The following is an 11,780-nucleotide window of genomic DNA, read 5'->3' on the forward strand; positions in this document are numbered from 1 at the left end:
TGTTGTTGTGGAAAAGTAATGCGTTCAGTTGCTTCGACTTTTAATTGTCACATGACTGATTTTGACCTTTTCCGCGGAGAAGGGAAGGCGGCGGCACGAAGGATGCTAGGGATATGCGTTACAAGTAACACTCTGATTGCTCTTGTTTTTCATTTTCCTATGTATGCATGTGGAAATGTGTGCGTGTGCGGATACCCGCCGTGTTTGTTGGTATTGCAGGCGTTGTTGTTGTTACTTGAGGTATGTAAAGAGAAGTTTCGATTGACAGACAGCTGTCAAGCTGTGCAGCTTTTATGCTAGAAACATCTATGATCGCACCGAAGCAAACGATTTATGCTTTGACTTTGTGGAAATTATGTCACAAAATATGATTTTCTACAAAGATGTAACTTTTTTTTTGGTTTTTTACTCTGAAGGCGCGCTCAAATTGTAAATGAAAAGTGCACTTTAAAATCAAATTTATTCATAAATATTTAATTTTTTCATGTGTTATACTCTCAGTACCACGATGGCTGCCATTGATCTTTTCAAGCCTATAATACATAATGATATATGCGTATGCGTATTCTTGGGCGTCCTTCTGGTGTGCGCGTCTTGCTGGCTACGTCCATTTACAAATTTGAATTTTACACAGAAAAGTAGCAAAAATTGCAAATCTGAAATATCGCGTTTGTTGCTAATAAAAATCCTGTTTATCGCTGGAAACTGGTAATTTGTATGATTTACTATCTTTAGAGGGGTAAAAAAGACTCACGTATGCAACAACTGAGCAAATTGCCAAAGCAAAAATTTGTTTCTTTAGCAAATAAATGCACAAAATAAAACCAACGGCAGAAGGGGTCGGGCGTTAAGCAAAAATAATAATAGAAATTGCGAAAATCCGTTGCCTAGGTATACATAAGCGTATAACTTGTGTTCCTTAGCGTTGGTCTTCAGCGTGCTCACTGCATAGGCGCAGCTTAAGGACGCGCCGCGGTTCACTGTCAAAGCTTTTTTAATTTAATTTTTTCCAAAACCCGTTTTTGTGCCAATTGCAAAATGTAGCGTCTGCTTTTGTTATTACTTTTAATGTCTTTTCAATTCTACTGTTATGTCTTCCTTTTTCTTTTTATTATGATCCTTATGGCTGGTAAACAGTGCTTTGAGTGTGTGTTTGTCTTGAGTATTCTAGCAACTGAAGCTTTCAGGTTTTCGTATAGGTTACTGCAAACACAATCGTCCTTCGCTACTGAGACAACTGTAGCCTAGGAGCTGCTGGATTCTCTGTGCTCCTTATGACATTATCTCTACAATTTCTGGCATGTATGCGGCTATTTAATGCATTCATTCATTGCCATTCAATACAAACAGTTTCACTTTGTCAGCTCCAAATCACCGTTACTCCTTTCCTTTATTATATATGTGTATTTTTTTTTTGTTTTTGCAATGAAATTTTCGCATTTCTGGTTTTCGCCTGCCGCAATTCATTCAAATAATGTGACATTTAATTAGTCTCGAGATCATATACTAGCTTCATGTCTGACTCTGGACTTTTTAGGTTTGTGCCAACAAAAATTTTAAACATGACAGCAAAGAATTCCGTTATGCTGTTGTTACTGACTTTGATTTCTTATTTTTTTCCAATTTTTTCTTCCTAGTAGAAATACTTAAAGATTATTGTGTATACTAGCCCATTTTATTAATACCTTCGAGACTGCAACAAACCCTTGATTATTTAATCAAAAACGTACGTCCTGCTTGAGTCCATATATCATATGTATGTACGTTGTGTGTGGCATGGGACATTCAAAGTAATGTGTGATTTTGTGTGTATTCTACCACAGGACTTTCGCGAATTTCGCGTCTTTGTTTGGGCGAGTGTGGTTTTATTATTCCTTCCAATTTACTGTATTTCTTATTATTCCCTTCGAAATTTCCATACACGAATATTTTCTCATGTTTGCATTTACCTTTATTGTGTGCTAAAGTGAAAAGCGTGTTGCGGAGTTGAGTGGAATGCGAAAGCCATTCTGGGTGTTTATTAAGTGCTCTCCTGACATTGTTCAGCGCCATGCAGACCACAACAGCCGGCCATATGAGCGACCGACTGGCTGACTGCCGCCGCTTGGCACAACACATTGAATGGCCACACAAAGAACCACCGACAGACATTTACGCGAAATAATGCACATGTTTGGGCACAGGAAGTTTGCAAGGAGTTCATTTAGCGACGAGCTCCTATTGAGCAGTAAACGAGCTTTCATATGGAACTGCCTACCAAAAATACGATTGATTTACTGCTATTTCATGTAAATTGAAATGTATTACAAAAAGAAGACTGGGAATGGATTGAAGGCGATGTGAACGTACCACACAGGGGTTTAATAATTTTTTCACTCTGTATATACAGTGTGGCTCTGTAACTGTAGCTACGTATTCCTCCGATTATTCTTCAAATTGGAAATTGGTCCAAGTATGCCGGTTTTTAAGCTTATTATTGTGATTTTGTTTTTTTTTTGCTCCTTATTTTCTTATTTTGCTATTCATTGAAAAACCACAAATCCACGCAAAATATTGAAAACCGCAAAATGCATATAAGTAGCTTGCTCTCCTCTTTTAAACAACAACAAATTATGATACTCCGGGAAAGGTGTAAGACATCCTGCTTAAGCAGAAAATTCTCTTAGTCGAAGAAGGAAAGTTTAATGCTAAGACTATGCAAACAAAAAACTGTAAATGATTTCCCAATGTGTGTGTAACAAAAACAACATTTAGGGATTACTCTCACCCTGGGTTGTGAGTGTGGCTTGGCATGAACAAGGCTGCCTTGCCAGCAATCGACCCATTTGGCCACGTACTTCTAGACAAATTGGCATACGGCCGATCGCTCATAGAACGACTGAGGCGAAGTCCACAGCCAAGCAAAAAGGAAAGGTGTGCATGCAGAAGAAAGGGCAGAAGATTAGCTGGATCGACAGATGAGGTCGAACGAAATGCTGAGGAGGCTGGGTCTCAACCCAATGAGAATGCGGCTGTGAATGTAGAACAGTTGTTGAATTAAAAAAAATATATTAATGTGCGTTTGTGTGTGTAGTCATGAAAAGAATGGCATATCTGGTGTAATCCATACACGTCACCCCCAGAATAGAAAAAAACTCCTTGTTCCTGCAACAACAACATACCGTTACACAACTGCCGGCAAGACAGATCGTTGATCAGCAGAAAAAAATCATCTACCCAGCAGACTCGAAGACGTCATCGGTCTGCGCGTTGTGCACAGAGAGGGGATGTCGTAAGACAATCAACAGTGCCTAGAGTGCTGGCTTACTCCAAAGGTGCTTACCCTGGCGCAAAGTAAGATTGGCAGAAACGCTGCTGCCGAGGGGTTGGAAAATTAGATAAATTAAAATTAGAACTAGTGCAGTTGCTAGGACAAATGATGAGGTAAGAAGCGGCACAATCGAAAAGGGGAATGCGAATGCTGAAGGTCGCCAAAGCGATATAAGAAGAGGAAGCACGAGAAGCGGCAAAACCAAAACAGCCGTAACAACTGGTTGCTGATTGGTGGAAGAACGGGAATTGTGCGAGCAAAAAAAATCGATTAAGACGAATTATATCCTCAGGCGCCTCGATTTACTTTTTAGGTTGGAAGTTTTTCGCTTAAGGCAATTCGGGACACGGGACATATGCATTTCTCTGTGTTGTTTTTTCTTTTGTTTCTTCATTGCAGTAGTGTGACTGCATAATTGTGTGTTTTTTCCTTCAGATTTACATGCCACGAGCAAATGTAAATTATTGCAAGGCATTTTGTTCTTAATGATTGACTGCGATCATTGTATGAATGGTCGTTGCAATTATATAAATCAAAACTTTTGAAATGGAATACTAATCACTCACCTGTGGCATTTGATGACTGCGTTGTCACGTGCGTTGCAAATCCATAGCGACGCACAATATAACTTTTAAAATTTTCACAAAAAAAACACTTCACTTTAGTGACTATCGTATATATTATAAGCACATGCAAAAGTTCCAATTCGAATCACAAAATTTTTTAAATTTGCACATGCAATTTTTTTTAATTATAAAATAAAATTAGTAAAAAGTCCAAAAAATTGCAAATTAAATATTTCTGCACAGCCGAAATTTTTTAGGCACGTCTGTTGCATCTGAGTTAATAAACTCGAATGATCCTGCCATGCGGTGACGCGTGCGCACTACACCGTGCGATTCGATCAGGAAACGGTTGTTTGCTCTCGGCGCAGTTGGTGGTTGATCAGCGCCTAAAGAGAGCCACACAGATAAGGATCAAGTGAAGACACCGATGCCACGAGTCGACGAGTCTCCCCGGCTGCGCGTTATTGAAGAGCACGCGAGTTGCGATGCCTTGTGTGCTCTTCGTGGCAAGCAAGAGATGTTTTGAGATAATGCACCTGGACGCGTAGCCAATAGGAACGCAGTGACTGTGATTTTTTTCTTTATTTCTGATTGTTGCATATGTTGAGGATACGTTCAGTTTTTTTCTATCTTGAAATCGTCGTTGAATTTTGGAGCATTCTTCGTGTCTCTCTTAAATTCCTTAGATTTCGTTGTAAATGAAATATTAGAAGACACTGAGATTATCTAGACTGACACTAAAATTTGGTCACTAAGCATTTATCTTTTAATTTTGCACCTCGTGTTTCAGGAGTTTTGTTTTTGTTGCCAGGCTTTCTGTCGTTTTTAAATATGTTCTAGCTATATATATAGTTTATTTCGAACGGCTGACAATATTTCAATTACTATAATTAAGAAAATAAACCAAAAATAGCTTTTCGTCTCACCCGACTATCATGAAATTAGTGAGTTCTTGTTATATTTTTGGTATTTTTTGGATCTCAGAAGTTTAGAATTAAATAATGTTTGTTTAGTTTGATAATATGGAGCATCAGTTAAAGCTATATAGAACCAAGCTTGTGTCCGTTCTAATTTTCATATGCGGCAACTACAAAACCCTGTAGATAGCCGCTACTACCATACCATAGTTATACGTAATTGCACGCTATTTCTTCGAGCAGCCACTGTGTTTTCTATTTGACAGAAGCTACGCTGATCCGTCGCGCTTGTACCCGATTTGTGACAGTTTATTTTTCTTGTCCGCCTGTCTTTTTGGCTTTCATTGATAGTCGTACATGAAAAATGGCAGTGACTTCAGCAGTCTGCCAGCCAAGCCAAATCGATACAACCGCATGAATAGCCATGTGCGCACACACGGACACACATATCCTTAAATAAACATAACATGATAATGGACTACTTTTTCTTGTATTTCTCTCCCGTTTGCTTGCCAAATTTACTGCTACTCTACTTTCTTTTGCTTGCACTGAGCCTTTGCTTTCTGCACTTCTTTTGCGCATGAAAAATGCGGCAGCTGCCATCCTGTGGCATCAGTCTTTAGATTTTCGCAACAAAAAAACAAAAAATCGGTGTGCAGGATGCCATGCTTTCTTATTGTTTCAATTTTTGATGTATGTAGTGGTGTTTGTTACATATTTGAGCTCAGTACCACTACCAAACAGTAGCCAAGCACAGCACATTGCACAACTACTGTCCTACTCATCAACGGCGCACATTTTGACCTTTCACTTTGACCACTTTGCATGCGCCGAATAAATATTTGACCAGATGCAATGCCTTTAGCTGCCATGCCCCACATACATACATTCTTAGTTTCTTCGTGATTGAAAAGGATATCAGTGTCACACTGGCACGCTGGTGGCGTATCTATTACAGCTAATGTGTAGGTGTGCCAAGCCATTGTGCGCGCGATTCCTTTTTACTTTCTTTTGTTTATTGGCATTATAAAATCGTTGACTATATGCCCGCGTTTCCTGCTCTAAATCTTAGACGCCGGAGCACGCTCCTGCAACTTCATTCAATGCGAGCAACAATTTATGCGAGTTTTTATGTGACACATGTCAAATATTTCATAACCATTTGAATGCCGTGGGTAACTGGAGTGCAATAAATGCGCTATTAAGGAGAAATGTAAAATATATTAAATAGAAATGAGCAGATGAGCGAACTTCGAGTGATTTCTTAAGGACTGTTATAACAGCAGCTCTTTGAACTAAATTTGTTTCTTGCAGTTTTACGACCTTTCCACAACACCGCCATAAACCACAAATAGAAAGTATGAATCACAGTTACTCATATGAATCGCGAGTTGCAACTACATACATATATGCATTATACATAAGTGTACATATGTGTTACACAACTCAACTGTCAGTCAAAATGTGCAACTTTATTGCGCGAACATTTTCCCAGTCAATGAGACGGGGCTGATCTGGCAAATTGAAATCCAACCCACATTCGTCACGCCACACATCAGCCGCATGCATGCATTAGAGTGAAATTTCCAGACAACACACTTGAATCAACGTCTAAGTATAAATTTGGAAAAAAACAACAACAAATCCAACAGCTTAGAAGAACCCTTTCGCTACCGCTGTGTAATCGATACATTTTGGCAGAGCCTGACAAATTTCAGCTTCAAAATGCGCACCGAACTCTGAAATTAGCAATAAATTGCGCGTAATTGCGGCACACATCAAGGCACCGCTCGCTCGCTTAGTGCACGCCGTCCGAGCGATTTGTTATTGATTTGAAATTGGCAACTCATTAAATATGCGAAAAATTGTGAAATTTTGATTTTTCTCACTGCTCACGAACTGTTGTTTTTGTTGCTTGCATGCAAATGGGCGTGCAAGGGTGATAACACGCGGTCGGCCGTCGTGCGAAATATGTGCGCAGCCGCGCATCCTTTCGCACCGATCGATCCTCTAATTAATATTCACGCAATTTGTCTTTTACTCGCAAATCGACAGCGAATTAGTTTTGTTCATGTCAAAGTTGTTGCAACACATTTGTTCACAAGGATTAGGTGGCCTCGTCACACCAGAATGGCGAATAATTTTTCAAATTCATTTAATCCTTTTTTTAATTTATGATTGCAGTTTTTCTTGAATGTCAACCTTGGAAAGGGTATGTTGTTTTCCATAATTTGCAACTCGACCTTGCCTCAAGATTGGCTCAACTATTCCAAATACGCTCCGGAACATTCATTCGTTTGACATTATTAGTGCAATTGGAAATTTATGGTTTTCCTATGCAAATTCCAGTGATTTGTTGGGAAAATATTTTGATGTGTGTGAGAGCTAAATATTCAAATTCTGTGTGCATTCCACTTTCAAAATATCATATTTCAGCAGTCCTAAATGTGTGGTATGGGATTTAAATTTAATTGTACGGTACATAATGAGTCTTATCCTAAGCCGGAAAAGTGATAATTTCATGGCAGATAATTCGAATATTTTTAAAAAATATAGAAAAGATGGATGATTTTTATAAAAGGAGGTTCATAAGATAAATGTGTTTCTGATCCCTTGAATTCGGTTCGTCAGGGTTTGAACCTTTTGTATAAAAGTATTTGATTTATTTTATATGCAACTAAAATATGTTGGATCACAGTGTATCTTAAAACATTGATTATCAAAAATCACACTGCTTGGGCATATTTTAATGAAAATTACTCCAAGCTGTATGCCAATGTACATATATGTTCATATGTCAAAACACAAAATTGCATATATTTTATTTTGTATTCTGTTTCACTATTCCTTGTCTCAGCTCGATTAATTTATTTTCTAATTAAAAAAATGATGAAAAATTCGCTGAGAATGTTTTGAAAAATTAAAATTTCTCACATTTTCATAAACGCTGAATATTTACTCAGCCGTAAAATCGTTATCGAGCTGCCGTAAATTTTAATCAATACGAAGGATTCAATCAAATCGATTATTCACTACCGTTATTAGCTAAAAGTGCATACATTGGAAAACTTGCTCTGTCACGTCGAAGCCAGAATATTGTGGTTTCGCTTTTGAATAAAAATGCTTCAAAATTCGCCAGTCATTTTGTGGGTTAAAGTAAAAAAGGAATGATAATGACTTTTCCGCTTATAGTACACATATAATTACATGCATTTTATAGATCATTGCCGACCTAATTGCATTTTTCCATTAATCTAAAAATCGCAAATGAAAGCAACTGTCCGCCTCTCTCGCTGCGCCATTCTTTGCGCTCTGCGGTGCTGTGCTGAGCATGCATTTTTTATGCACAACTGTCAAATGCATGCCATTTTTGACACGCTCGTATTGCGTCAGTGACAATTGAAGGCGCTTACGTTGTTCTTGGAGGTTTCACATACGTGGGGTATACTTTTTGAAATGTGCATTGAATTGAAAAAAATGTCATTTGACTAAATGTTGTCATGTATGATATAGAAGAGCAGGGCGAGCGTGTAAAAATTGTAAAAACCGCAAAATTCACTCGTGAAACTCGACAACTTCAGGCTCTAGATTGAAAACAGGCAGTAAAAAACCGAGGTTGAAAGATATTAATTGAAAATATTTCAGCTGAACGAACTGTGAATTTCGTCAGTGTTGATAGTAATTCGTTTGCCATGATTCCGGATGACTATGTAGATAATATGTTTTATTGAAATATGACATGACTGCTATTTTAGCAAATCCATGGATAAATCACGAAAATCAATTATCTCAGGGCCGACTTCCTAACTTATTCACTTTCGACTCTATTGAAGAGTATTCCAGCGTGTTTCGTTAACTCCCGTTCATGTGTACATATATAGATTAAACTCTTAATCACATTATTAATGTAAACATGCTAATAGCTACGAAATAAACGATGCTTATCGCCGAAAATAGATCTCAGATTTCATTTTGAAGTTAACGGCGTTGCAACTGATGGCAGTGTTTGCACCTATGTAAGCACTTTCAAATGAGTCAATTACAATTACAAGATGCGTATGCCACCCAGAATCAAGACCAATCGCTGCCTTCACTCGTATCAAATCTGTAGCTAATACACGCACACAGCCCGCTACCACCCCTCTAAATACATACATATATGTGTCGCTGCTTCAGAACATCTAGTATTCAGCGTGTATGTAAAACATATTTGGATTTATTTACCTAAACAAAAAATTAATAAGAAAAAATCTGTTCACGGACAAACGCATGGTAGGCAAAAGTTGCACCCAATACACTCTTATGCGCAATGAGAAGATTCAACAAAAAATCACCGGCAACTTGTGAGTAATGCGCCTCACCCCAGACATCCTTTCACTTCACAGGCATGCATCCTTTCGACAGACGACCGTCTGCCCAAGCACCCTTTGACGTTGATTTTATATTTCATATGCATAATCGTGTCTTAAGATGAATATGGCGTTGCACAGAGATGCTCGCAAAGCGGCATCTTGGAACACGCGTATCTTATTTCAGATCTGTCGTTCGCGCACTCTGCCCTCTGATGGCGCTTCCCGCGGCGGCAAATGCACCAAATTAGCGCGCCGCGCTTTCAGAACAAGTTTCTCTCGGTTTTTTTGGTTTTGCTCGAGCATTTGGGTTTTAAGCTGCCCATTTTAATTAAAATTTAGCAGCGAATTTACATTTTTTAGGTGCATCTCTATATCTTGCCTCGCTTGTCATGCACTGGCGCGCGCAGCCCTTTCAGGTATCCTCGCGTAGCGCTTTTAATGAGAAATTTTTTGGCTGCATAATGTCTGCCGTTGGCGATAGAAAAAATGCACTTTTGTGTGCATTTGCACAGAAATTCAAGAAAATTTAAGAAAAAATCGAAATTTTGATATTTATGTGCGTTTTTTTGGCAGTTCACACAGCGCACATTCATCATCGCAGACATTTCGGGTATTTTGGTCGACGCGCATGCGCAGCAATAAAACAACTTTTATGTGAATTATTTAGGAAAATGCAAATTGAGCGAGCATTGCGACGTTGATTTACGCCAAGTAAAAATATGAATGAATGTGCGAAATTAAAGAAAACATTTCGTGCAGAACAAGTTAAGTCGTTGCGGATTATTTGTACAGTGGCACAGCAAGCATGTCTACAATGCTGGTCATTCTTGCATATGCAATTGCTGTCACAGCTAAAAATCGGCAAATACTAAACGAAATACAAGTATAATAAAGCAAAGTTGCAACACCGAGGCATGCAAAATTGCTTTATAACTGTTTTTGTTTGTGTTGTATTACACGAGACTGCAGGCAGCTGTAACAATGACCGCACACGAATTGGTAATAGAACCAGCAGCAGAAGCCGAAATGGAAACAGTGGCAATATTGCATGCTTATCAATTTTAATTTCTCGCAAATTTTATGTGTTTTGACTGACAGCAGTGACAAAGAAACGGTGGGCAGCTGTCCAAATTTCTGTAGGTCAGCCAAATTCGTTAGCAGCTAAGACTGACTTAGAACCCTTACTATGCATACATACATACATACATACAATACAAGCACACTTTCTTGCTTCAGCCAAGTGTAAATGCAAAATGCAGATATACATATGCTTAACCACTTTCACTGCCAGGAACAAAGGGGCGCAGTCTCATCTTTTCTCTATACAAACTTTATTAAATCTACTTATGCTGCTAACAAATATTTATTATGCCATCCATAATCTGTCAATATTATTTAAGATCCTCATAAAAGTGCTGACCGCAAATCCCGGCGGCATTTGTGCGAACGTTGCTACCTTTCTTTTGCACTTTCTCTCACCTTTCCCCGCAAATTCGCCACCACCAAAGACACATCATAAATTTTCACATTTATTTGCACATTCTAACAAAATTCAAAATATGAATTTATGTGTGGTCAGACGCATGCATATTCAGGGGAATTAAGTGGCCCGGAATTTGTGAATGTGGTCAGTGTTTTCAAAGGAAAAACGGTGCTCCACGCTTCGTTGATTGCGACATACACACATGTATGCATTAATGGCGTATGAATGTGGCAGTGTTTGATTGAAATTTCACGTGACCTCTGCGCCTGATACTGAGTATGGACGCGGGGTTAGACTGCATTCCACTCCATTGCAAGCACATTAAAAAGTTTTTACTGCTCGCTGCTAGCCAAACCAGCCAACGTGTCGTGGGAAAATTATAATAATCCGTGTGTTTTGCTTTCACCGGACGTTACATCAACAACGCAGCACAGGACATTTGATTTTATCAGCTGCTAATGAGAATTTTATAGCGCCACTTTACCATTTCCACACACTCGGCAAGCAGATCTGAGTACGCCGTGTACTTTGAACAGGTGGTTAATTGAAAGTGAGTTTGCGGAAGACGAAAAGTGTCGCGTCCGAAATACGTATTTAATTGCTCTATTTATCGAATACACGCTACCCAAGCGATGGCCATCAAAACAAAGAAGGTTCACAACATGCAACAGCATAGACTAGCATATACGATACGTATGGTCCGTAAGTTGGTATGCCGGACATCAGCATAAAAAATCGTTTTCTAATGCTCTAGTTAATTGCCAATAAATTAGAAATGTCGGCCATCCACACACATTCTGAATGGCGTTTAATGAACCGCACTGAATTTTCCCAGCCAAATTGCATAATTAACGGTGTATTTGCGTATTTTTTTTATTTTTTTCGCATTCATCAGTTACATAAAATCACCATAAAAAATCGGAAATCACACAATGTCGCTCTGAGCTCTCATTGCAAGCAGGAAAGGTGCCCGCAGCACACATTTGGTCACACGCAAAAAAGGTCGCTCTTTCGTCGCACAAGGCTAGGCTACTTTGCCATTTTCATATAAGGTTTTCTAGGCGCACAGGGTCATAAAAAGGCCAATAAACTGAAAAAATACTCGTAAAAATGTGAATAACATAATATTAGAACCATGTCCGATAGGATTTG

General features: G+C 38.8%; 1 protein-coding gene across 3 annotated transcripts in view; it reads right to left on the reverse strand.

Moving 5' to 3' along the window:
- The window catches only part of LOC105212745 (serine-rich adhesin for platelets), a 38,996-nt gene extending 34,915 nt beyond the window's left edge, over window positions 1–4,081 (reverse strand). For 2 of the 3 annotated variants that reach the window (XM_029040407.2, XM_011184961.3), the window contains exon 1: window positions 3,877–4,077. The gene's annotated coding sequence lies outside the window, so the exon portion shown is untranslated. Of the gene's footprint in view, window positions 1–3,876 lie in introns of all 3 variants that reach the window. The other variant, XM_029040409.2, reaches the window with a different exon arrangement.
- Between the last annotated feature and the right edge of the window lie 7,699 nt (window positions 4,082–11,780).

Source organism: Zeugodacus cucurbitae, chromosome 5, assembly GCF_028554725.1.
Source record: "Zeugodacus cucurbitae isolate PBARC_wt_2022May chromosome 5, idZeuCucr1.2, whole genome shotgun sequence".
Taxonomy (NCBI): domain Eukaryota; kingdom Metazoa; phylum Arthropoda; class Insecta; order Diptera; family Tephritidae; genus Zeugodacus; species Zeugodacus cucurbitae.